Source organism: Scylla paramamosain, chromosome 12, assembly GCF_035594125.1.
Source record: "Scylla paramamosain isolate STU-SP2022 chromosome 12, ASM3559412v1, whole genome shotgun sequence".
NCBI lineage: Eukaryota > Metazoa > Arthropoda > Malacostraca > Decapoda > Portunidae > Scylla > Scylla paramamosain.
This window is the reverse complement of record NC_087162.1, coordinates 14,992,948-15,017,947: the sequence shown is the minus strand read 5'-3', so window position 1 is coordinate 15,017,947 and position 25,000 is coordinate 14,992,948. Positions and strand designations below refer to the sequence as shown.

The window sequence follows — 25,000 nt, the reverse complement described above, 5'->3', positions numbered from 1 at the left end:
AACGGTGAAGGTTTATCATTAGGATAATTGTGGTTCAGGGTAAGAGGGATAAAGGTCAGAGAGAGAGAGAGAGAGAGAGAGAGAGAGAGAGAGAGAGAGAGAGAGAGAGAGAGAGAGAGAGAGATGCACGGACGGATCGGTGGGTGGATTGATGGATGGATAGATGTAAGGATGATTAGATGGGTGGGTTGATGGATGGATGGATGGATGGATGGATGGATAGATTAATAGACAAGGAAATATTCAGAGGAAGGATAATAGTAACAAAGACAATAAGACAGACCAAACAGAGAAGCCAACCGAAAGAGACTTACAAGCAAACTGAGAAAAAAAAAAGAAGCACGGAAACACACACACACACACACACACACGCACACACACACACACACACACTCACACACCTGTCCTTCAACACCTGTACTACCTGACGGGCGCTCTCTTGCTTACCTGTGAGTTTTATTACACTATCTTCTCGCCATAATTAATCTTCCTTGTCTCAGGTTGCTAGGAGGAAGAGGAGGAGGAGGAGGAGGAGGAGGAGGAGGAGGAGGAGGAAGAGACAGTGTTGGTTGTGGTGTCAGCAAAAAATATATCCTACTTGTATTTGCTCTCTCTCTCTCTCTCTCTCTCTCTCTCTCTCTCTCTCTCTCTCTCTCTCTCTCTCTCTCTCTGTACTCAGTTGCTGTTGCCTCTGTCTTTATTTCTTTTTCCTTTCATTATTCCTCCTCCTCCTCCTCCTCCTCCTTTTCCTTCCTTTCGGGTTCTTACAGCATTATCTTCCCCTGCTTATTCTTCCTTTCTCCTTCCTATCATCTGATTATTGCAATGTCATGTTCTTCCTCTTTCCTCCTCCTCCTCATCATCACCATTTCATTTATTCCTTGTTCGTCCCTCTAGTTCTCCTTGTTGTTGTTGTTATTATTGTTGTTGTTTTCTGTTTTGTTCTTGTTTTCATCTCTTTTTTCCTTCCAGTTTTCTCAATAGTCTTTCTCTTTCACAATCTCTTTTCTTCTTCTTCTTCTTCTTCTTCTTCTTCTTCTTCTTCTTCTTCTTCTTCTTCTTCTTCTTCTTCTTCATCTTCTTCTTTTTCTCTTTGTTCTTATTCTTCTTGTGCTTGTTCTTGTTCTTGTTCTTGCTCTTCTTTTTGTTGTTGTTGTTGTTGTTGTTGTTGTTGTTGTTGTTGTTGTTCTTTTTATTATTATTATTATTAGGTATCATTATTATCACTGTCTTTGTTATTACTGTTATTATTGTCATTATTTCTCCTCCTTCTCTTCCTCCTCCTCTTGCTCAATTGTCCACTTTATCCTCTCCTCCTCCTACTCCTTCTTCTCCTTCTCCTCCTCCTCCTCCTCCTCCTCCTCCTCCTCCTCCTCCTCCTCTCCTCCTCCTCCTCCTCCTCCCCCCCTGCTCCTCCTCCTCCTGCTCCATGCCGCTCCCCCTTCCACAGTTTACAAGTAGTATTGCGCACTTTAGCAGATGTTCTTGTAATAGACCAATATGTCCGCTATCTGTTCTTCCTTTGTAATCCCTCACAATCCCCTTCCTTCTCCTCTTCCTCCTCCTCTTCCTCCTGCCTGGAGCTATCCTCTTATTCTCTTGAGAGGGAAAATCTCTTTGCCACTGTCCTCTCCTCGTTCACACACACACACACTCTCTCTCTCTCTCTCTCTCTCTCTCTCTCTCTCTCTCTCTCTCTCTCTCTCTCTCTCTCTCTCTCTCTCTCTCTTCCCTCCCAACCCACCTTTTCCTTCCCTACTCTGCCCTAACTCGCCATCCTTCCCTCAGATGTACTAAATCCAAATATTTCCTTACTTTTCCTTCTACTTCTACTTCCTCCTATTCCTTCCCACCCAGTGTCTCATAACCTACTTCCTCATATACGTACATTTTATTTTTTTTTTTTACTTTTCCTCGCTTTCTTCCTCTCGTACTTTCTCTCCTCTCCTCCATCTGTCCTTTTTACTTTTCCTTCCGTCCCTTTCTCCCCTCCTTTTCCATTTCCCCGGACATTTCAGTGGGCATTTTTTTTATTGGATTTTTGTTGCCCTTGGCCAGTGTCCCTCCTACATAAAAAAAAAAAAAAGTACCTCATAATTTTGATATTTTTCTTCTACTGTCCTTTCTCTCTCATTTCAACTGTTATATATCTTTTCCTCCCTCCTTTTCCTTCCCCACCAGCGCCTCATAACCCGTGCATGTTGCAATTACCGCCAGCCAAACATTTAAGGCCTTGAGAGTGATCAGCATGGAACCTAATCTGCAGCTCAAACACCCACAGGTTAATCCGCCCGCCCCTCCACCCCCTCCATCAAGTGAGTATAGAGTAGAGAGATAGACAAACAGACAGACAGATCCTTCTCTTCCCTCGTGTAGAAGGAAAAGGGAAAGGAAGGGAAGTTAGAAGGAAGAGTAAGAAAATAAGTTTGGTTTGGTTTAATTTGGTTGGAGGGATGGTGGGAAGGGTAAGAGGGGAGGTTGGGGAGTGGGAGGGTAAGGGGAGTGGAGTAGAGAGAGAGAGAGAGAGAGAGAGAGAGAGAGAGAGAGAGAGAGAGAGAGAGAGAGAGAGAGAGAGAGAGAAACATATAGTTGTCTTTTCCTTTTAGTTTTTCCTCTTCCTTCTTTCTTTATTTATTTATTCATTTGCATATTCTTTCGTTCTCTTTTCCTTGCTTTCTTTAATTTATTCTATTTTATTAGTACAGAGAAAGAGAAAGTGAGTGAGAGAGAGAGAGAGAGAGAGAGAGAGAGAGAGAGAGAGAGAGAGAGAGAGAGAGAGAGAGAGAGGAGATCTCATTTAGGGAAGGGGAGATGGCAAGATGGAGTAAAGAGTAGAATGAGCAATTTAGGATAATGGAAGAAGAGGAACTAAGGATAATAAGAATTGGCGTGTGTGTGTGTGTGTGTGTGTGTGTGTGTGTGTAACTGTCTGGTGGCGCATACGAAACTATACATACATATTTATATACATCATAGTACATACATACATACATACATACATACATACATACTGTACATACATTTTCCTTTTATTTAAGGGATGTGGAAAGGGAAGATATGTAATAATAACAGTTGTGGTAGTAGTAGTAGTAGTAGTAGTAGTAGTAGTAGTAGTAGTAGTAGTAGTAGTAGCAATAATAATAGTAGTAATAGTTGTAGTAGCGTTGGTAGTAGTAGTAGTAGTAGTAGTAGTAGTAGTAGTAGTAGTAGTAGTAGTAGTAGTGGTAGTAGTAGTAGTAGTAGTAGTAGTAGTAGTAGTAGTAGTAGTAGTAATAGTAGCAGTAGTAGCAGTAGTAGTGTTGGTAGTAATATTATCAGTAGTAGTAGTACTAGTAGTAGTAGTAGTAGTAGTAGTAGTAGTAGTAGTAGTAGTAGTAGTAGTAGTAGTAGTAGTAATAGTAGTTGTAGTAGTAGTAGTAGTAGTAGTAGTAGCAGTAGCAGTAGTAGTAGTAGCAGTAATAGTAGTAGTAGTAGTAGTAGTAGTAGTAGTAGTAGTAGTAGTAGTAGTAGTAGTAGTAGTAGTAGTGTTGGTTGTGGTAATAGTAGTAATAGTAGAGTAACAGTAGTAGTAGTAGTAATAGTAGTAGTAGTAGTAATAATAGTAGTAATAGTAGTAGTAGTAGTAGTGGTAGTAGTAGTAGTAGTAGCAGTAGTTGTTGTTGTTGTAGCAATAGCAGCAGTGGTAATAGTAGTAGGCGTAGTAGTAGTAATAGTAGTAATAGTAGTAGTAATAGTAGTAGCAGTATAAATTTTAATAATGGCAATGAAAATAATGATAATTATTAACAATGACATCAACAACAACAACAACAACAACAACAACAACAACAACAACAACAACCACGTGACACAATAACTAATTAAACCCCCTCCCCCTTCCCCTTCCCTTCCCTTCCCATGCTATCACTGGTCATAACATGCATAATACACCACTAGATTCCGTATTATTAACAGCCCTGCCTCGCCAATGTATGCAGTGAATCGCCAATCTATATCCACACTCCGTTTTCTGACAGGCCTGTGCATCATGCATTGTTGAGGTGGGGCTATGATATTCTGTCAAGTGGTGGTAGTGGTGGTGGTAGTGACGGTGGTGGTGGTGATGGTTGTGGTGGTGATGGTGATGGTGGTGGTGGTGATGGTTGTGGTGGCGATAGTGATGGTGGTGGTAGTGATGGTGGTGATGGAGGTGCCTGTTGTTGTTACTTTATTCTTCTTGTTCGTTATGATATCTTTACAACAACAACAACAACACTACTACTACTACTACTTCTACTACTACTACTGCCACTACTGCTACTACTCCTGCTACAACTTTATCAAATTAAGTTCAGTTTAGTTTAGTTCATCCTTTGCAACGGTATTTTTTTTTTTTTAGTGCACATTGTTCTTTCTCTCCACATTGTCTCTTTTTCTTTTCCTAAATGTTTATACTCATCCTTTTCTACTTCAAACTTATCTCTTATGAATTAACAGTATTCCTACAACGATGGTGGAAAAAAAAAAATGTATGCAAGGAAAAGCATTATTAACATTTGCTATTAATCGTTATGAAGAAGCATGGTACGGAAATAAGTTCCATACAATTTTTCCTTTCCATACCTCAGCTGTCGTCAGGATGCTTGTGAGTCCGTTTTGCTCTCTCACCACGACTGTTTACAAAGACCACGGAGATAACTAGTCGGGTGCTCCAGAGTGTATCTCCTGTTAAAAATATAGAAATCTTGTTGGTCTGTCACTAGAACCATAAGAAACTCCCTTATAAACCCGTGTAACTTCAACTAGAGCCTTTTGAATTTGGTTTCAGAATATGCGGCCCTCGCTGCACAAGACTTTCTTCTTTCTCTCACCCCTATTCTGTCCACCTCTCTAACGCAAGAGTTAACCAGTATTCTCAATCATTCATCCCTTTCTCTGGTAAACTCTGGAACTCCCTGCCTGTTTCTGTATTTCCACCTTCCTATGACTTGAATTCCTTCAAGAGGGGAGGTTTCAAGACACTTATTCATCAATTTTTGACCACTGCTTTGACCCTTTTATGGGACTGGCATTTCAGTGGGCATATTTTTTTTTATTGGATTTTTGTTGCCCTTGGCCAATGTCCTTCCTACATTAAAAAAAAAAAAAAAAAAAAAAAAAAAATATATATATATATATATATATATATATATATATATATATATATATATATATATATATATATATATATATATATATATATATATATATATGTATGTATGTTTTTATTTATTTTTATTTTTTTCAAGTTTCTGTCTTTTCTTTGTTATCATTATGGCTGTTGAGCATAATGTCAGTATTTCTCCGTGTCCTTCAAAGCTTCATTCACTATTATCATCACCATTCCACTCATTATTTAATATCATTTTATTCCATTCGTTATTTTATACATCCATCCACTCATCCAACCATTCATTAATTCATCCATCCATTCGACCATTCATTCATTCATCCATTCATTCACCTGTCCATCCATCCATCCATCCATCCTCCATCCACCCACACACCCACCCATGCATTGCAGTGGTTCCCAAACTTTTTCAGCTTGTTACCCAATTTAACATGCCACATTGAGCGTTACCCCTTTCACAAAATGTTATCATTATCGATATATATGGTTAGATTAAGGAGCTTATTCAGCACAGGAAGGATGTAGCAGTGGGAAAATACTAACTATACTGCACAGGACAATACACATACATACCTGCTAACGTCTCTCTGCTGATGCTCACAGAGAAACTGACAGAGTGAAACAGAGGCAGGCTCAGGTAGCAAGTGACACTGGACACGTGATTCATGATCAGGATTGGTGAGTGACTGTGGCCTGACCTGTGAGTACTCCGTATATCCAAAATGTTTCTTAAGAGTTTGCAAACTGCTTGAAAACTGTTTGGAAACTGTCTGGAAACTGTATTAAAGCTGTGCGGAAATATTTCGTAAACTGATTTCAAATAATATTTCCTGGTGTGGAAAGACCTTTACATCTGAAACATACACACGGTCACAGCAAAATAATAAAAAGTTAAGGATCACATACCAAAGCCTCATATCTTGGAATATTACTTCCTGTTGCTAGCTAAGGCATTTGTGCAGCTACTGAAAAGAACCAGCTGCTAAGTCAGGATTTGCTGCCCCTGCAAGTGGAGTTCCTCTGTTGCACATTCTCTTGTTTCGAGTACATAATTTTTCTTAGGGCCAAAATACCCGAGACTAGGATTGAAATGTACCAGCGTATCTCCACAGCGTAAGTTCCCTTTTGTTTCCTGGCTTCTAATGGGTTGCATGCAGAGAGTGGTGGTGGTAGTGGTGGTGGTGGTGGTGGTGATTTTAGTAGTAGTAGTAGTACTAGTAGTTGTGGTGATGGTAGTAGTAGTAGTAGTAGTAGTAAAGATAGTGATATGACAAATAGAAAGACAACAACAACAACAACAACAACAACAACAACAACAACTGAACCACCACCACCGCCATTAGCTCTCCTCCTCCTCCTCCTCCTCCTCTCCTCACCATATCACTACGTCATTTACAGGCAGCACAGCTAGCATCGAAATCACAGCAGACTACATCATGGAACTGCTATTGCAATAATTAACTCGTAACCTGTTTGTTATCATACAAATAAATCATTATGTTAGGTATAGCTTCATATTTTGGCACTATGCATTATTCAGTAATAGTATTCAGTGGCATTAGTATCTCGTGTATTTGTTTTTATTTAGATTATGGACTATTGAGCTGATTTCATTTCATGGAAGACTCGTTTGACTGGTTATGTCACTTAGGTGTTAAAAATAAAGAATAATGTTAATTGTACATTATTATTTCCTCTCAGTTTCTAATAATTCTATAGAACCTTTTTTTTAATATTTAGATTTAATATGTTATGTATCCGTACTTTAACTCTGATTTGATGATATGAAGAGGCTCGCATGATTATGTAAATAAAGCATTGCAGTCAAATATTACTTAGGTACATCATATTTTGTAACATTTATTTGTCATATTCAATAATAGTATTTCTTATTGAGTAAAAATATTTTTTATTTTAACACTGATTTGACTCCTTAGAGGCTCGCATGATTGGTGACGTCACAGAACCTCGAGCACGCGGCGAGCCAGTGGACAACAAGAAGTGGGGTAGGAGAGGTGTCATAAATTTTGTGAGTATTCATTTTATTTTTCTCTCACATTTTGTGTAATAAGAAACGGGGGTAATTTCGCAGCCTGTGACACTACACAAACACTCGACACGTAAGACATGATATAAATAATGATAAACTAATACAACACGTCATTTTCTGGTACCAAAACAGCTGATGGTTAATGGCGGAGAGATGAGGCATTTCTGGTCCTGGGTGTGGGTTTGTTGTCCTGTGGGTTGGAGGAGAGCACGATAAGAGGAGGCTGGGTAGGACTGCAGTGTGAGGATCATGTGAAGAGAGAGGAGAGAATAGAGGAGATAGAGATAAGACAGAGAGGAAGAGGGAGGGGAGATGATTCGCTGGGTTCTCTAGTGTTTCTCCAGCTAGCAATGTAGGAATCTTGTTGATCTTTCAGTAAAACCATAAAAAAGAAAAAAAAAAACACTTACCACCTATAGATTAACAACAAAGCTATTAAAACTTAAAAAGAACCTACAGATTAACAATAAAACCATAAACAAAACACTTAAAAACCTGTGTAGCTTCAACTAAAGCCTTTTAAAATAGTGTAGGTGCGGCATTGAAGTGTTATTGAATGTGGTCTTACAGCCTATGCCCCATTTTTACCTTATCTTGAAATTGAGGGGTGCGTTCTCTCTCTCTCTCTCTCTCTCTCTCTCTCTCTCTCTCTCTCTCTCTCTCTCTCTCTCTCTCTCTCTCTCTCTCTCTCTCTCTCTCTCTCTCTCTCTCTCTCTCTCTCTCTCTCTCTCTCTCTCTCTCTCTCTCTCTCTCTCTCTCTCTCTCTCTCTCTCCCTCCCTCCCTCCCTCTCTCTCTCTCTCTCTCTCTCTCTCTCTCTCTCTCTCTCTCTCTCTCTCTCTCTCTCTCTCTCTCTCTCTCTCTCTGTCCGGATATCTACCAATCCGCCAGGCCGGACTGTACGCATCGTCTCTCAGGAACCGTCTGGGAAAGATGTGTACGAGCGTGTCTAGTGGAGGAGAGCTGTCAGGAACACGCTCTCCATGTAGACGAGGGAAGCGATGTCCGGGGAAGGAAGAGGGGACGGGAGACATAGCGGTAAGACTGATGGTAGAGATGTCTCCTCCGCGGTCTGTAGGTTAGGCGAGGCTGTCCGTCTGTGTGTTTGTCTGCCTGGGAACAATTTACTGCGATAGTTAGTTGAGGTAATGGTTTATGATAATGTGCTCGTGATGATATTGAACGTTGTAGAGAAGGTTTGTCTTGTTGTATGTTGTATTGAGTTTATTTATATTTGTTTATTTGTTTGATTATTTGTTTATTTGATTATTCACATTTGTCTGCTATTATGTTGTATTTAGGTAACTATTTATTTACCTATTTATTTTACATGCATCTAGTCAAAATTTATTCTTTTATGTTTTGGTGTGACTGAAAAATTTTACCTGGTAAGAGTAAATAATCGCATTGGTTGCAAGAGAGGAGCCATCACAGACTTAATGACATCACGTAATCTGAGCACAAATAGCAGTATGCAAAGGCCGCGAGTGTCAGCGCGTTAAAGGAAAGACATTCGCGAGAGAAATGGATGGCAGATATATTCACACACACACACACACACACACACACACACACACACACACACACACACACACACACAGAAAGAAAAAAATATATATAAATAAATAAATAAAATGATAATAATGATAAATAAATAAATAAATAAATAAATAAATAAATAAATGATCAGAACGTAATAGGCTAATGTAATTTCCAGCCGGCACTGAGTGAACATGCAGTAAAGAGACGTTATCCTGTTTTCCCCCTCCCTCCTTTACTTGTCCTGCCTTTGTTATTTTTTTCAGCATTTTCTCGGTTTTCGTCTTGTATGATGAGGTTTTCTTTACTTCCTTACTTGTCTTTTTTTTTTTATTATTTTACAGGTTTTCTTGTTTTTCTTTTCCTTTTTGTATTCTTTACCTTCCTTGCTAGTCTGTTTCATTATTTTGCTACTCGTTTCCTCGTTTTTCGTCTTGTATTCTGAGTATTTCTTTTCACTTTATTTCATTATTTTCTGCATATTTTTTTTTCGTTTTTTTCGCCTTGTATTCTGAATTTTTTTTTTTTACTTTCATGACTAGGCTATATTTCATTATTTTTCTTTACTCATTTTTCTTGTGTTCTGAATTTTTTTCTTTACTTTCCTTACTAGACTTTATATAATTATTTTCTACACATTTTCTCGCTTTTCATCTTGTAATCTTCCTAACACAGTTGTTTTTATTTCTTTTAAATTTCTTTTCATGAATTTTCTCAAAGCTTGTATCAACATATCCTGTTGCTCCACACATCTGTTTCCTTTAAACTCACACTTCAGTTACACATTTATTGTTCTTTTTCGAAAACTGTGTTAGTATGCTCCGTTACACTGTTCGTTCTTTTCCCTCTTGTATTCTGTCCTAACACGGATTTTTTTTTATTTCATTCACCCTTTCTTTTTTTCTTTCTTCCTGTTTCTCCGTTTCTTTTCTTTCTTCCTTCTCTCATTCTTCATTCCTACCTCCCTCCCTCCCTTCTTCATTTCTTTCCTTCATTTTTATGCTTTCTTTTCGTTGTTGTTGTTGTTGTTGTTGTTGTTGTTGTTGTTGTTGTTGTTGATGTTTTGTTGCTTTTCTCTTTTGCTAATCGTTAGTTAATCTACCAATTACATATATACGTATTTATTTATGTATAGATTTATCATTTTCCGTAGTCAGCATTTCATTTACTTTATCCAATTACTCTATGTAGGGATTTATTTGCTCATTATTTATTTATTTATTTATTTATTCATTCGTTTATAATTTTCTTAAGATATCCTGAAATAAGGTTTGAAATTAGGTAACATGTTGCGGTTTGATGAAAACTGATCATAATCTGTTAGAAGAAAAATTATACGAGTAAGTAGGAAAAGAAAAGAAGAAGAAGAAAGTGTAGCCATGATGAAGAGAAGAAAAAAAATCTGTCCTTGAAGAAGAAGGATGATGATGATGGTGATGATGATGATGATGATGATGATGATGATGATGAGGAGGAGGAGGAGGAGGAGGAGGAGGAAGAGGAGGAGGAGGAGAAAGTTTAGCCTTGAAGAAGAAAGGAAGTAATTTAAAAGTCTGTCCTAGAAGAAGAACAGGAGGTTGAGAAGGAGGAGGAGGAGGAGTAGGAGGAGGAGGAGAAGGAGGAGGAGGAGGAGGAGGAGGAGGAGGAGGAGGAGGAGGAGGAGGAGGAGAAAAAAAGTATTCTAGAAGAAAAAATATCTCGAAGAAGAGAGAAAAAAGTCTAGCTATGAAATTACAAAGATACAGTTTACAAAAAAGTAACCACAGCCTCATCACAAAAGCGTGCTGCAGTATTTCCCTTTCACCTTAGGGCTGTATTCAGAAACGCTTCTCTTTCACCACGACTCTGTTCAAAGGCCAGAGATGAATAGCCGGGACTGAAAGAGCATTTCTCCTGTTAATACTATAGAAATTTTTTTAAATTTGTCACAAGAACCGTAAAAACCACTTTAAAAACCCGTATAACTTCAACGAGAGCCTTTTGAAAGTAGTGGAGGGTTGCGCAGGATTGCTTCAGAATACGGCTCTTACTTGGCATTACCTACATCAATACACTAGAGGGTGGCTTCCTATGACCCCAGTGTCGTGTGGGGATGTGTTTGATGAGTAACATGTAGGGCAGTGCAGTGACAGGCAGCCTCGTTAGTAAATACAGCAGGGAAGAGCAAAGCATTCCAATTAATATTAGTGTTGTCGACAAATATTTATTCTGTTAAAAGGAAAACTATATATTCCATTTGCCCTTATTGCATATATTTCAATGTGTCCGTGCTGGCTGGTTTTTTGTTTCTTGTTTTTTTGTTTTTGTGTTTGTTTTTGTCTTGTTTTATTTATTTTAGTCTAGTATATTGTTGTTGTTGTTGTTGTTGTTGTTGTTGTTGTTGTTGTTGTTGTTATCATCATCATCATCATCATCATCATCATCATCAGCAGCAGCAGCAGCAGCAGCAGCAGCAGCAGCAGTAGCATCATCATCATCATCATCATCATCATCATCATCGTCATCATCATCATTATTGTTACATTTTTTTTACGTGAGTGTTACAGCACATGTTTCTATTTGAGGTATAACTTACTGAAATATATTTGTCCTAAGCCATGTAGCTCATTTTATTTATTTTTTTATTTATTTTTGGTTAGGTTTTCAAGCCTGTTATTTTTATCATAAGCGTGAAATCCTTTTACTAGTATTATCGTTTAATTTTTTTTCTTTTTGTTCTTTCTTTTTTAATTGCAAGAGGGGCAGTGGCCAAGGACAACAAAAAGTGTGAGGAAGGGCCCACTGAAATATCAGTCCCTAAAAAGAGGTAAAAAAAAAAAAAATAGCCAGGCGGGGAGTTCCAGAATTTACCTGAATGAATGATTGAGAATATTGGTTAACTTAGCAACAGTCTAGGCGTTCCCACCTACGTACCTGACATTTCTTTTAGCTCCACGACTACCTCAGCATTATACTGGATAGAAATTGGAGAATCTGTTGTTTTAATGCCCTTTTTTCCTTCCTTGTCGATGCTTTTAAATATTTCATTGATTTTAACGCTGGAAATTGTTGCGTATCGCAGTGAAAGGGTTAAAGCGTCTATTGAAGGAGGAGGAGGAGGAGGAGGAGGAGGAGGAGGAGTCTGAAAGAAGAAAACGTGTAGAAATAGTGGGTCTTACAGTCTATAGTAATATTAGCCTTGTTTTGAAAAGCTTCCTCTAACAGTATACAGCATGCTAGCCTTACATTCTGTGCTTCCTCTGCGTTCAGCCAAGTTTACAGCCTTCAGCCATAGAATTACTTTGTTTCAACAGCATCCATCCCTACATTTTATACTTTCTCTGCATCCCACCCTTTATATATATATATATATATATATATATATATATATATATATATATATATATATATATATATATATATATATATATATATCTGTTTTAGGTTACCATGTAAGTAAGAGTTTAATATTATTGTGTCGTCTGACCAGTTAGGTGTTCCTCAACTGTAATAATTATAACATCGAGTAAAAAAAAATATTTGTCACCTGGCGGACCACTCACACCATCCCACGAGCCGTGAGTGTGACACCCGCCCCTCAGCATTCCAGAAGTACATTCCACACCACCTTAGCATTCCAGCCGTACATTACACACCACCTCAGCATTCCAGCCGTACATTCCACACCACCTCAGCATTCCAGCCGTACATACCGCACCACCTCAGCATTCCAGCCGTACATACCACACCACCTCAGCATTCCAGCCTAGTTGTAAAAGCCTACAATATTACAGTAAGCTTAGTTCAACAGCCTACCTACGGCGTTACCTTATTTCTGCAGCCTACAGCCTTACAGTAACATTATTCCTACAGTCACAGCCTTCCAGCCGTACATGCCATGCGTGGGTGCTGGTTTCAGGGATGCTTTTATTTATTTATTTATTTATTTATTTTTCTTTAATGAGCTTTATACAGAATACAGGATTTTTATTTCAACTTATGTTTATTTATTTATGTATTTTTCGTCATATCAATAAATTTTCCTCGATGAAAAATATGGACTGCATTTCAGTTAGCTTTAGCAGTGTTGGTTTGGTTTATTATTATTATTATTATTATTATTATTATTATTATTATTATTATTATTATTATTATTATCCTTTTTCTTTCTTTTTGTGTGGTTTTCTTAATTTTTTTCCTCTGACACGCAGCATTTCAGCCCTCCCACCCTCGCAGGCATTCCTTGCCCAACATTACATTATTGGCACTCATCGCTGCCATTACTGCCCAGCGGAATGTTAATTGAGGTACCGGTGGCCATCCAGGTACACACAGGTACAGCAAGACACACACACAGACAGATGCACCGAGCCAGACACACACACACACACACACACACACACACACACACACACACACACACACACACACACAGACAGAGGTACAGCCAGCCAGCCAGCCAGTCCGCCAGCCACCTGTAATAATAATGAGAGCAAATGAGGCGTTCACCTTTCATTATAGAGTGGACTGAATACCATAACACTGCACGCTTAGTAATAACGCCGCCTGCTCTTATCATGTAAGGATCGTGCTCTGTGTTGTGTTGTGTTGTGTTTGTTCTCTCTCTCTCTCTCTCTCTCTCTCTCTCTCTCTCTCTCTCTCTCTCTCTCTCTCCTCTCTCTCTCTCTCTCTCTCTCTCTCTCTCTCTCTCTCTCTCTCGTTTTTCTTTTTCTTCTATATGTGTGTGTGTGTGTGCGTGTGTGTGTTTATTTTGTTTATTTATTTATTTTTTTCTTTTTACATTTTAGTTTGTATATTAGTCGTTTTGTGTTTTTTTATTTCTATATTTATTTATTATATATTTGTTTATTTGTTTATTTATTTATTTATTTTTTGTATTGATGTTTTTATGTATTTGTGATTTTGCTACATTTCTGAACGAATGGGAGGAAAGACAGGTGCGAAAATTACTTGACGGGAAATAAAACTGGTGGAACATTTTTATGTGGGAACTTTTTTTTGGTATTGTAGTTTTCTCCCTTTTTGTTGGTTATTATTCATATTATTTCTTGATTTTTGATTTTTTTTATTTTTTATTCATTTATTTATTTATTTTTTGTATTTATTTATTTTATTTTATTTATTTATTTTTTTAATGAATGTAAGGGAAGGAAGGTGCGAAAAATTGCTCTATAAATGAACGGAAACATTTCAGGGATATTTTTTGAGGGAACTTTTATCGTTATTATATGTTCGCCCTTTGTGTAGTTATTTATTAATTGCTTTTTTTTCCCTGTATTTTTATTTATTTATTTATTTATTTATTTATTTAATTTTTTTTTTACGAATGGGTGAGAGGGAAGAAACGCGGGAAAAATTACGTCATAGGAAGAAAATTACGTATGAATGTTTTTTTTTTCATGTAATTGTTATTTTGGTGTATTTCAAAACAGACAGGAGGAAAGAAACGTGTGAAAATTGCATGAACTGTGAAGGAAAACTGTGCTGGATTATTATCACTGAGGGATTTAACGATATTACCTTTTGTTCATGTTTATATTATGACAGTGAGTGGCGGGCCTGCACTGTATTGATAACACTTTGCTCCCAATACAAATTTGATGAGTTTGGAGCGTAAGTTACAGAGCACAGGTCATGATGATAAAGCCAGATAAATAAACGAGTTTGTGCTCAAGAAAGAAAATTGTAATTGTTTTATGTATGATTACTACCAATGGAAACATGATGGTAATAGAAAAAAATATTGAGAGAGAGAGAGAGAGAGAGAGAGAGAGAGAGAGAGAGAGAGAGAGAGAGAGAGAGAGAGAGAGAGAGAGAGAGAGAGAGAGAGAGAGAGAGAGAGAACACAGGTCATACATAATAAGGCCAGAATCATTAGATGCATGAATAAGTTTGTTTGTGAAATAACTCCTGAAGGAAAATAGTAATAGTTTTAATATATCGTTACTCATGATGGTTGTATAATGCAATACAGAAAAAAAACACAGGTCATGTTAATTAGGCCAGAAATGTTATATACACCAACAAGTCTGCACTAGTGTATTGATATTAACGCAGGGAGGAAGATAATAATAGTTTTCATATGGTTACTCCCAAAAGTGATTGGTGTAGGATGTAATATATAGAGAGAGCTCATGGCTTGTTAATAAGACCAGAAATGTTATATGCTTAGACGTGTTTGTGTTGTGTGGACCATAGCGCAGGAAGGAACATAGAAAGCTGTATTTATATATGTGATCACTCCCAATACAAAAGTGAAGGGAATGGAGTGTAATATGAATAGAACTCAGGTCATAATGATGAGGCCAGAAATGTTAGATGCAATAAAGGGTTTGTGCGCCATGGATAATAACGTAGGAAGGAAAATATTAATTGTATTGATATGCGAGTATGGCTACACTAGTAATAAAAGTAATGGCACTTTTTTTATTGCTATAATATTAACAATCGGTGTATAATAAATTGATGATGCAAGACATAAAGAACGTGGTAATAGTGTGTGTTGGTGTAGTAACAGTTACAATATGGTGATAAAAGTAATGGCTCTCTGTTATTAAAAATTATATGAATCAGGTGAATTGGTAATGATGGGAGGAAGAGGATGGGAGAACTGCAAAGGATGGGAATCACAGAGGAAGATGCAAGGGACAGGAACAACTGGAGGAGACTCTTAAATAGTGCCAACCCTTTGCTCTAGGGAAACGGAGAGAGGAGAAGAAGAATTGTATAGATAATAATGTAAAAATACACAATTAGAATAAAAATAAAATATTGTAATGATAAAAACACTTCGTTCTCAGTTTCTCAAAATTTGTATTTTATAATCGCAGGAAAATTACATACTGTAGCAATAGTAGTTAGCCTTTTAATGATAGTCTTGTAACGTAACGGTACTTGTTTTCTCTTAAACCTTCCAGTATAGTATCATATTCAATGCTTTTCACTCAGCATTAAGTTTTTATTTTTTTAATAACAGCAGCAACTACAATAATAATGACTGCTAAACTCAACTAAACCTCATCTTCTTTTCCTCACGGAAACACAGGTGTCTGAGACAACTGACAGTATCACCTTTTATGTTCCCTCCTACTTTCTTTATCCTCATTTTCAATCCAAAGCTGGATGTTGTGTCTATGTGCGCAACGACTTAACCTGCTCTCGTGCCCCCGCTCTTGGATCTTCCGAGTTTTCCGCTATCTGGCTACGACTACAGAGTCACTCTCAAACTAAATTTATCTGTGCTGTATACCTCTCTCCTAACTCCTCTGACTATAAGAAATTCTTTGACTACTTAACTTGCAAAGTGGAGCACATTCTGACTCTCTTCCCTTTTGCAGAGATCTCCATTCTTGGAGACTTCAGTGTTCACCACCAGCTTTGGCTTTCCTCTCCCTTCACTGACCATCCTGGTGAACTAGCCTTCAACTTTGCTACCCTTCACGACCTAGAACGATTGGTGCAACACCCTACTCGTATTCCTGACTGTCTTGGAGATACGCCCAACATTCTTGATATTTTTCTAACCTCTAATCCTTCTGCTTATGCTGTCACCCTCTCTTCTCTGTTGGGCTCCTCCGATCACAATCTCATATCTGTATCTTGTCCTATCGCTCCAATCCCTCCTCAGGATCCCCCTAAGCGGAGATGCCTCTGGCGTTTTGCCTCTGCTAGTTGGGGGAACCTGATTTTTCTTGGAATGACTACTACAATCAGAGACCCGTCTTTGTGTGCTGAGCGCATAACAGAGGTGATAGTGTCTGGCATGGAGGCGTACATTCCTCACTCTTTTTCTCGTCCTAAACCTTCCTAACCTTAGTTTAACACAGCCTGTTCTCGAGCTGTACATGATAGAGAGGTGGTCCATAAAAGGTACTTAAGCCTTCCATCACCAGAATATCATGCGCTTTATATTTCTTGCCCGGAACCATGCCAAGTCTGTTCCCCAACTAGCCAAAAACTCCTTCATTAATAGAAAGTGTCAAAATCTTTCAAGATCTAACTCCCCTCGTGACTTCTGGCATCTAGCCAAAAATATCTCCAATAACTTTGCTTCTTTATCTTTCTCTCCTTTATTTCAACCTGATGACACCACTGCCATCTCTTCTATTTCTGAAGCTGAACTGTTCGCTCAAACCTTTGCTAAAAACTCTACCATGGATAATTCAGGGCTTGTTCCTCCCTCTCCTCCACCCCCTGACTACTTCATGCTACCCATTAAAATCCTTCGCAATGATGTTTTCCATGCCCTCGCTGGACTAAACCCTCGGAAGGCTTATGGACCTGATGGGGTCCCTCCTACTGTTCTCTGAAACTGCCCCTCCGTGCTTGCACCTTGCCTAGTCAAACTCTTTTAACTCTGTCTGTCAACATCTACCTTTCCTTCTTGCTGGAAGTTTGCTTACATTCAGCCTGTTCCTAAAAAAGGGTGACCGTTCTAATCCCTCGAACTACCGCCCTATTGCTTTAATTTCCTGACTATCTAAAGTTTTTAATTTATCCTCAACAGGAAGATTCTTAAACATCTATCACTTCACAACATTCTATCTGATCGCCAGTATGGGTTCCGTCAAGGCCGCTCTACTGGTGATCTGGCTTTCCTTACTAAGTCTTGACCATCCTCTCTTAGAGATTTTTATGAAACTTTTGCTGTTGCCTTAGACATATCAAAGGCTTTTGATAGAGTCTGGCACAAAGCTTTGATTTCCAAACTACCCTCCTACGGCTTCTATCCTTCTCTCTGTAACTTCATTTCAAGTTTCCTTTCTGACCGTTCTATTGCTGCTGTGGTAGACGGTCACTGTTCTTAATCTATTAACAGTGTTCCTCAGGGTTCTATTCTGTCACCCACTCTATTCCTATTATTCATCAGTGATCTAAACCAAACTTTTTGTCCTATTCGCTCTTACACTGATGATACCACCCTGCACTTTTCTACGTCTTTTCATAGACGTCCAACCCTTCAGGAAGTAAAGAGTTCACGCAAGGAAGCCACAGAACGCATGACTTCTGATCTCTCTAAAATTTCTGATTGGGGCAGAGCAAACTTATTATTTTTCATTGCCTCAAAAACTTAGTTCCTCCATCTATCAACTCGACATAACCTTCCGGACAACTGTTTCCTCTTCTTCAATGACACTCAACTGTCCCCCTCTTCCACACTGAACTTCCTCAGTTTGTCCTTTATTTATAATCTGAACTGGAAACTTCACATGTCATCTCTAGCTAAAACAGCTTCTATGAAGTTATGTGTTCTGAGACGTCTCCGCCAGTTTTTCTCACCCCTCACACAGCTACTAACTCTGTACAGGGGTCTTATACTCCCATGTATGGAGTATGCTTCACATGTCTGAGGGGATTCCCCTCATACTGCTATTTTAGACAGGGTGGAATCAAAAGCTTTTCGTCTCATCAACTCTCCTCTAACTGGATGTCTTTAGCTTTTTTCTCATCGCCGCAATGTTGCATCTCTAGCTGTCTTCTATCGCAGTTTTTCATGCTAACTGCTCTTCTGATCTTGCTAACTGCATGCCTCCCCTCCTCCCGCGGCCTCGCTGCACAAGACTTTCTTCTTTCTTTCATCCCTATTCTGTCCATCTCTCTAATGCAAGAGTTAACCAGTATTCTCAATCATTCATCCCTTTCTCGGGTAAACTCTGAAACTCCCTGCCTGCTTCTGTATTTCCACCTTCCTACGACTTGAATTCTTTCAAGTTAAGACGTATCTTTTAATTTTCGATGATTCTCTTGACGTATCTTTAGGACTGGCGCTTAAGTGGGATTTTTTTTTTCCCCTTGGCCAGTGACCCTTTAACTTAAAAAAAAAAGAAAAAAAGAGACGCATCAATAATACTGTAACAAACAATAACGATAATAATAAAGACAACAACAATAATAATAATAATAATAATAATAATAATAATAATAATAATAGTAATAATAATAATAACGATAAGCCCCATAATGCATCATTAATACTACACCAAACACCCAACTCCCAATAGATTGAACAACTAACTCGCAGGGGACTGAAAACACTGATGTCATTATAAAGCAGTAAAGCACAGCTAGAATACAGCAACTCAGCACACCTCATGGTTTGGTCATCTGCATTGGCTATAGTAGTGAGGGGTGGCGCACACACACACACACACACACACACACACACACACACACACACACACACACACACACACACGGGTTATGCAAGCAGTTTATTACGTCCATACGGTTTGGTAATTATTCCCTCATCTATTTGAACCACACACACACACACACACACACACACACACACACACACACACACACACACACACACACACACACACACACACACACACACACACACACACACACACACACACACACACACACACACACACACACACAGGTCCCTATTAATATGCATGGTTTATTTATCTGTTTATTTATTTTTTATGTTATTTGAAAATTCTAACTATTTTTTTTTATTCATGTGTCTGTGTCTGATATGTATCTGTGTGTGTGTGTGTGTGTGTGTGTGTGTGTGTGTGTGTGTGTGTGTGTGTGTCTGTCTGTCTGTGTTTTTGCATTAGTCTATCTTTGTCTGTCTGCCTGCCTATCTATCTATATATCTGTGCATCTCTCTATCTATATCTTTCTATCTATCTATTTATTTGTCTCTATCTATATGTCTGTCTTTCTGTCTGTCTTTCCATCTATCTATCTATCTGTCTGTCTCTCTGTCTGTCTGTCTGTTTATGTATTTAGGTTTCCATTTGTGTATGTTTAGATAAATAGAATATGGTTTATAAATTAAGATTATGTATGTATATATGTATGTTTGTATATATATGAATGTATGTGTGCATTAATAACTGGATATCATTTATGATCGCATGAGAGAGAGAGAGAGAGAGAGAGAGAGAGAGAGAGAGAGAGAGAGAGAGAGAGAGAGAGAGAGAGAGAGAGAGAGAGAGAGAGAGAGTATTCGGTGTTTTGTCTCAACTTTAAGTAAGAAACCCTTTCGGAAATATTATATTCTGAAAGTTTGAGAGAGAGAGAGAGAGAGAGAGAGAGAGAGAGAGAGAGAGAGAGAGAGAGAGAGAGAGAGAGAGAGAGAGAGAGACTCATGGTAGGTATGTTTTGTCTCAACTTTTCAGAAAATTCTTTGGAAAATATATATCTTTTAGCGCTTTACGAGCGAACACACACACACACACACACACACACACACACACACACACACACACACACACACACACACACACACACACACACACACACACACGCACACACACACAGAGAGAGAGAGAGAGAGAGAGAGAGAGAGAGAGAGAGAGAGAGAGAGAGAGAGAGAGAGAGAGAGAGAGAGAGAGAGAGAGAGAGAGAGAGAGAGAAAATTTTAGCTGACTTGATATAGTGTTTTATTTTTTTAAACATTAAAGATTTATTTTAATGAACTTTACTAATTATTAACTTGGTAGGCATTTTAGACGAATTACTGTGGATAAAACACCTAACATTTTTTCTCTAAGTCTTGTAGCTAGAAAAAAATAAAAATAAAAAAGGATAAATTTGAAACAAGCTGGTACAAAATATGAGGCGAGAGAGAGAGAGAGAGAGAGAGAGAGAGAGAGAGAGAGAGAGAGAGAGAGAGAGAGAGAGAGAGAGAGAGAGAGAGAGAGAGAGAGAGAGAGAGAGAGGTGGGGCACAAACTCACTCACCATTGCCTACTTTCTTTCTTTCACACTCACAGAATCAACAGTCGAGAAGAAAAGTTAGCCAGACGTCCATCACTATTTGAACATGAGAGACCTGGAAAAGAGAGAGGAGGAAAAAGGAAATTAAATCAATGCATCAACAGCCATACCACACCACCTTTGGACCGAGCGTGTAACCTGATTCCTTACCTGACCTCACCTGACACATTACCTGAGCCTTACCTGTGCCTCACCTGCCGGTCCTTTCTTCAGTACCTGCAGCTTTAGTCATATGCTACACCTGTTGAAAAGTCCGTGACCTCTGGCAGGAACGAGGCAGGTGGGTGGCTGGGAGACATATGTGACCTGACTTTAGCTTCCTGTTGACCTGGTAGCTTGAGGTAAAAAGGAAAGAATGACAAAGAAAATGGAATAAATATTGTTTGACTTAGAAGAGAGTGAAAACGGGAAGGATATGAAGTAGGAAAATGGGGAAATGGAAGGAAATAATGGAAATATTGAATTGTTACTTTTGGAAAAAAAAAAATATGGAAGGATTGAAGAAGAAAAGAAAAAAAAAATATTATAGGTGAGTTAAAAGGGTCAAGATTTTGATTGAAATGAACGTAACTGAAGTGAAGGGTTTTCGTCCATGAAGGGCTGAAAGAAATACACCATTTCTGAACCTGAAAGTGCAGTGAAGTGAAGTGCTTTTGGTTGAATTGAGCGTAACTGAAGTGAAAGTTTTTCGTTCGTGAAGGCCTGAAAAAAACCTGGTGAAGTGAAGTGAAGTGAAGTGGCTTAATGAGTGAAGTGATCAGCAAGACTGGACTCCCTGCCGTGCCCACCCTGAACAGAAGACCAGCACGCGCACGCAGATCATCTGCAATACAAGGTACGTAATGATGAAAAGTTTGTTGTATTTTTACTATTCTGCTCTCTTTTCTTTTCTTCCTTTTATTTTTATCTTCTTAGTCAGTCACCATTAGTAATAATTAACTTTCCCCTCGAGTGAACTACGTAGTATCATGTCTTTATCATTATTGTCATTATCATTTTGTCCTTTTTCCTTTTTATCTTTATAATAATCATTTTTACCTTCCTCCTTTTTATTATTATTATTATTATTATTATTATTATTATTATTATTATTATTATTATTATTATATGTATTCATATTAGTACCAAAATTACCGTGTGTGTGTGTGTGTGTGTGTGTGTGTGTGTGTGTGTGTGTGTGTGTGTGTGTGTGTGTGTGTGTGTGTTCCCCGATAACACTACAGTAAATCTTTAGCAGCATCATTAATTAACTGAGCTGATGCACGTATGCTAATAACGTTGTGTTTATATTGGCAAAAAGTACTCAAGCATACATTATCCTCCCACTGTGTCGACATACATACATACATACATGCATACATACATACATACATACATACATACATACATACATACATACATAGATATATATATACAATGAGTTTTACATGCAAAGACTCAGCGCTAAAGAAAACGAGATACCAAATGAAATCGGTATGCTTGAATTAATTGGGTAGACTATTGTATTTGCGAGGCTGACTAAAAACCCTGTATTCTTTTGTTATATGTAACTGTTTGTGTTTTCATTCGTATCCTTAAGCCTTTCTTAGTGCTTAGTGCTTTCAGTAGGATGGAGTGAAAGTTATTGGGGGTTCTTAAGGGCGTTTTTATCATTGTTGCTATAGACGTGGAAGCTGTTAAGGTTTTTTTTTTTTTGTATTTTTTAGGGATGTTTTTATGATTATTGTAATAGTTAAAAAGTGGAAGTTATTGGTGTTTTTCAAGGGTATTTGCATTAATGGTGAAAGCTAATAGGGTTTTCAAGTTATTTGGGTTCTTAAGAGTGCTTTCATTATTATTGCAGCAGAAGGGAAGGAAAATCATTGTTCTCAAGGATTTTTTTTTTATGATTGCTGTTGTTTAAATGGGAGTTGCGAAGGTTTGCAAGGGTGTTTTCTTGATTCTTGCAATAGGAGTGGAAGTTAATGGGCTCTCGAGGGTGTGTTTATGATTCTTGTAACATCAGAGTGGAAGTTATTAGTTTTGCTTCTTGATTTTTTGTAATAGATTGAAGTGAAAGTTATTATGGTTTTCAAGGGTGTTTTCATGATTCTACACTGCCACTCGGAAAATACACTAATGACAACCTGACTGATCATCTTTGTGGCCTTAAAAAAAAAAAAATCAAGATGAGAGAAGAAAGTACTTAATAATAGGCACCTTTGTTATGTCACTCCTTAACTATCTCTTAACCCTTTGGCTACCACTTGATACACCTTTCCCTAATTAACAATCACTTTGAGATATCTTCACTTGTTCTGCAGCCACATCCAGTCGTTGAATTGGGAAGAAATTGCTAAATGTATTTTTTTTTCATCACTATTTTTATTTATTTATTTATATTTATTTTTTAGATGCTTATAAAAATTTCTCGCATTGCTTCTGCTGCTGGTAATTGTTTCATTCAGCAGTGAAAGGGTTAATATTCACTGTAGAAAAGAAAAGAAAAGAAAACAAGGAAAAGAAAAGCAGAAAATTGCATGGACACAAAAGGAAGAGAATATGTTCTTGTCATTTTTTTTTTAATTAATTTTTATTGATCTGTTTTCTTGGGCGTCAAGATGGCTGCTATCTGAGAGACTTGTACAAAAATTAGTGTCTTGAAAAAGTGTAATTGATATGGGGAAAAAAATATGTATTTCTGTAATAGGGCTAATTGTAGAGCAGTATTTGTACATTTTAGGTGGGAAGAAATCATGTAACTGCTTATGAAAAAAATAAAATAAATAAATAATAGAAAAATAATAATCAGTGAAAAGGTTAATTTTAGAACAGCGTTTTTATACAATTTAGTTCTTCCTTGGCCATCGTAAAAAAAAAAAATATCGGTGTTCCATTTATTTTCCCATCCATTGTAACTTTTTTTTTTTTAATGTTTGACTTTGGCAGGTGGGCTGTTTTTTTTGTTTGTTTTTTATTAGTTTTTTTGTGGAGTGGGTCAAGCAATGTAGATAGAAAAGAAATAGAAAAAAGGAGGGGGAGAAAACAGTAAAAAGTCGAGTTGTTGAAAAGAAACAAAACTGAAAAGAAGATGAATGTGCATTTGTTTATTTATTATATTTATAAGGAGACCGGCCAGGAATACAAAATAAGAAGAAAAAAAAAGAAAAGAAAGAAAATTAAAAAGAGAAAAGGGAAGTTGTCCGTTCTGTAAAAGTGACAAAAAATATTTATTCAGTTTATAATTTAGTTACTTATTATGTAGGTAGTTATTTATTTTGTTAAGGTACGTTTGGTCTGAATCACGCATCGTAATAATTGACTCTGCCTTTTTTTTTTTTGTTTGTTTCTCGTCTACAATGCCTAGGTCTGAATTATCTTGTATTGTGTTTTTTTTTCTTTTTTCTTTTTTTTTTTTTAATTGTTCGTAGTTTGATGTGCTTTCTTTTCCTTTTTTTCTTTTTGTGTTCCATTTTTTATATTTGTGTTTTTATTTTTCTTTCCTCCTTCCTTCTTTCGCTCCTATCTGTCTGTCTATCTATCTATCTATCTATCTATCTATCTGTCTATCTATCTATCCTACTCTCTTGTCCCATTCTTTTCCTTTTTCACAGAATCCAATAAATCGATGAATTTACTATCCTGTTATCTTTGTTTACTTCCTTTGCTGTACAGTCTTTAAGTAAAACGCCAATAACAAAATCTTATCAACATTATTTTATTTATTTATGTACCAATATAATATAACTACTACTACTACTACTACTACTACTACTACTACTACTACTACTACTACTACTACTACTACTACTACTACTACTACTACTACTACTACTTTTACTACTACTACTACTATACCTGTATCCTAGAGGAATGTCACTTCTCTCAAGGCTGGTTCTGTATGTTTTTGCGTATTCCGCACGGTCTCCACTTCTACTTTGACGTCACAAAGAGGCGGAACTTAAGAAGCAGATGAGTTGGGATACGCCCCTTTCCGTCTTCCGATCTTCGTTTGCAAAGGCTCTAGTTGAAGTGACAAACGGGTTTTTAAGTGTCTTTTGAGATTCTAGTGACATATTAACAAGATTTCTGCATTCAAAAGGCTCTAGTTGAAGTGACACGGATTTTTAAAGGTGTTTTTAAGATTCTAATGACAGATTAACAAAATTTCTGCATTCAAAGGCTCTAGTTGAAGTGACACGATTTTTTAAAGGATGTTTTTACAGTTTTTTCTGTTGACAGATTAACAAGATTTCTACACTGTGAAGCCTCTTGTTGAATTGAAACGGGTTGTTTTAAGAGTTTCTTTACGGGTCTACTGACAGATTAACAAGATTTCTACACTCAAAAGTCAGTGTATATGTCGAATCCTTTCACTCTCCCTATCCAATTCCTTCGGCATCTCTTTCCCCTATTCGTCTTCCCTCGAGCCTTCTTGATCATTATTGTTAGGAACGCATATATGTGGCAGCCCTGTAGGTGAGCACATGAGCATGCTGTGTGTATGGGTAGCCTCGTATGAGTGCACGAAGGTATGAGTACTTTGT

At 37.5% G+C, this 25,000-nt stretch overlaps 1 long non-coding RNA gene across 2 annotated transcripts in view; it reads left to right on the top strand.

Moving 5' to 3' along the window:
- Positions 1-7,086: 7,086 nt before the first annotated feature.
- Positions 7,087-25,000, top strand: part of LOC135105428 (uncharacterized) — a 30,781-nt gene continuing 12,867 nt past the window's right edge. For both annotated transcript variants that reach the window (XR_010270833.1, XR_010270834.1), the window contains exons 1-2: positions 7,087-7,178; positions 20,471-21,309. This is a non-coding gene — a long non-coding RNA (uncharacterized LOC135105428). The remainder of the gene's footprint in view (positions 7,179-20,470; positions 21,310-25,000) is intronic.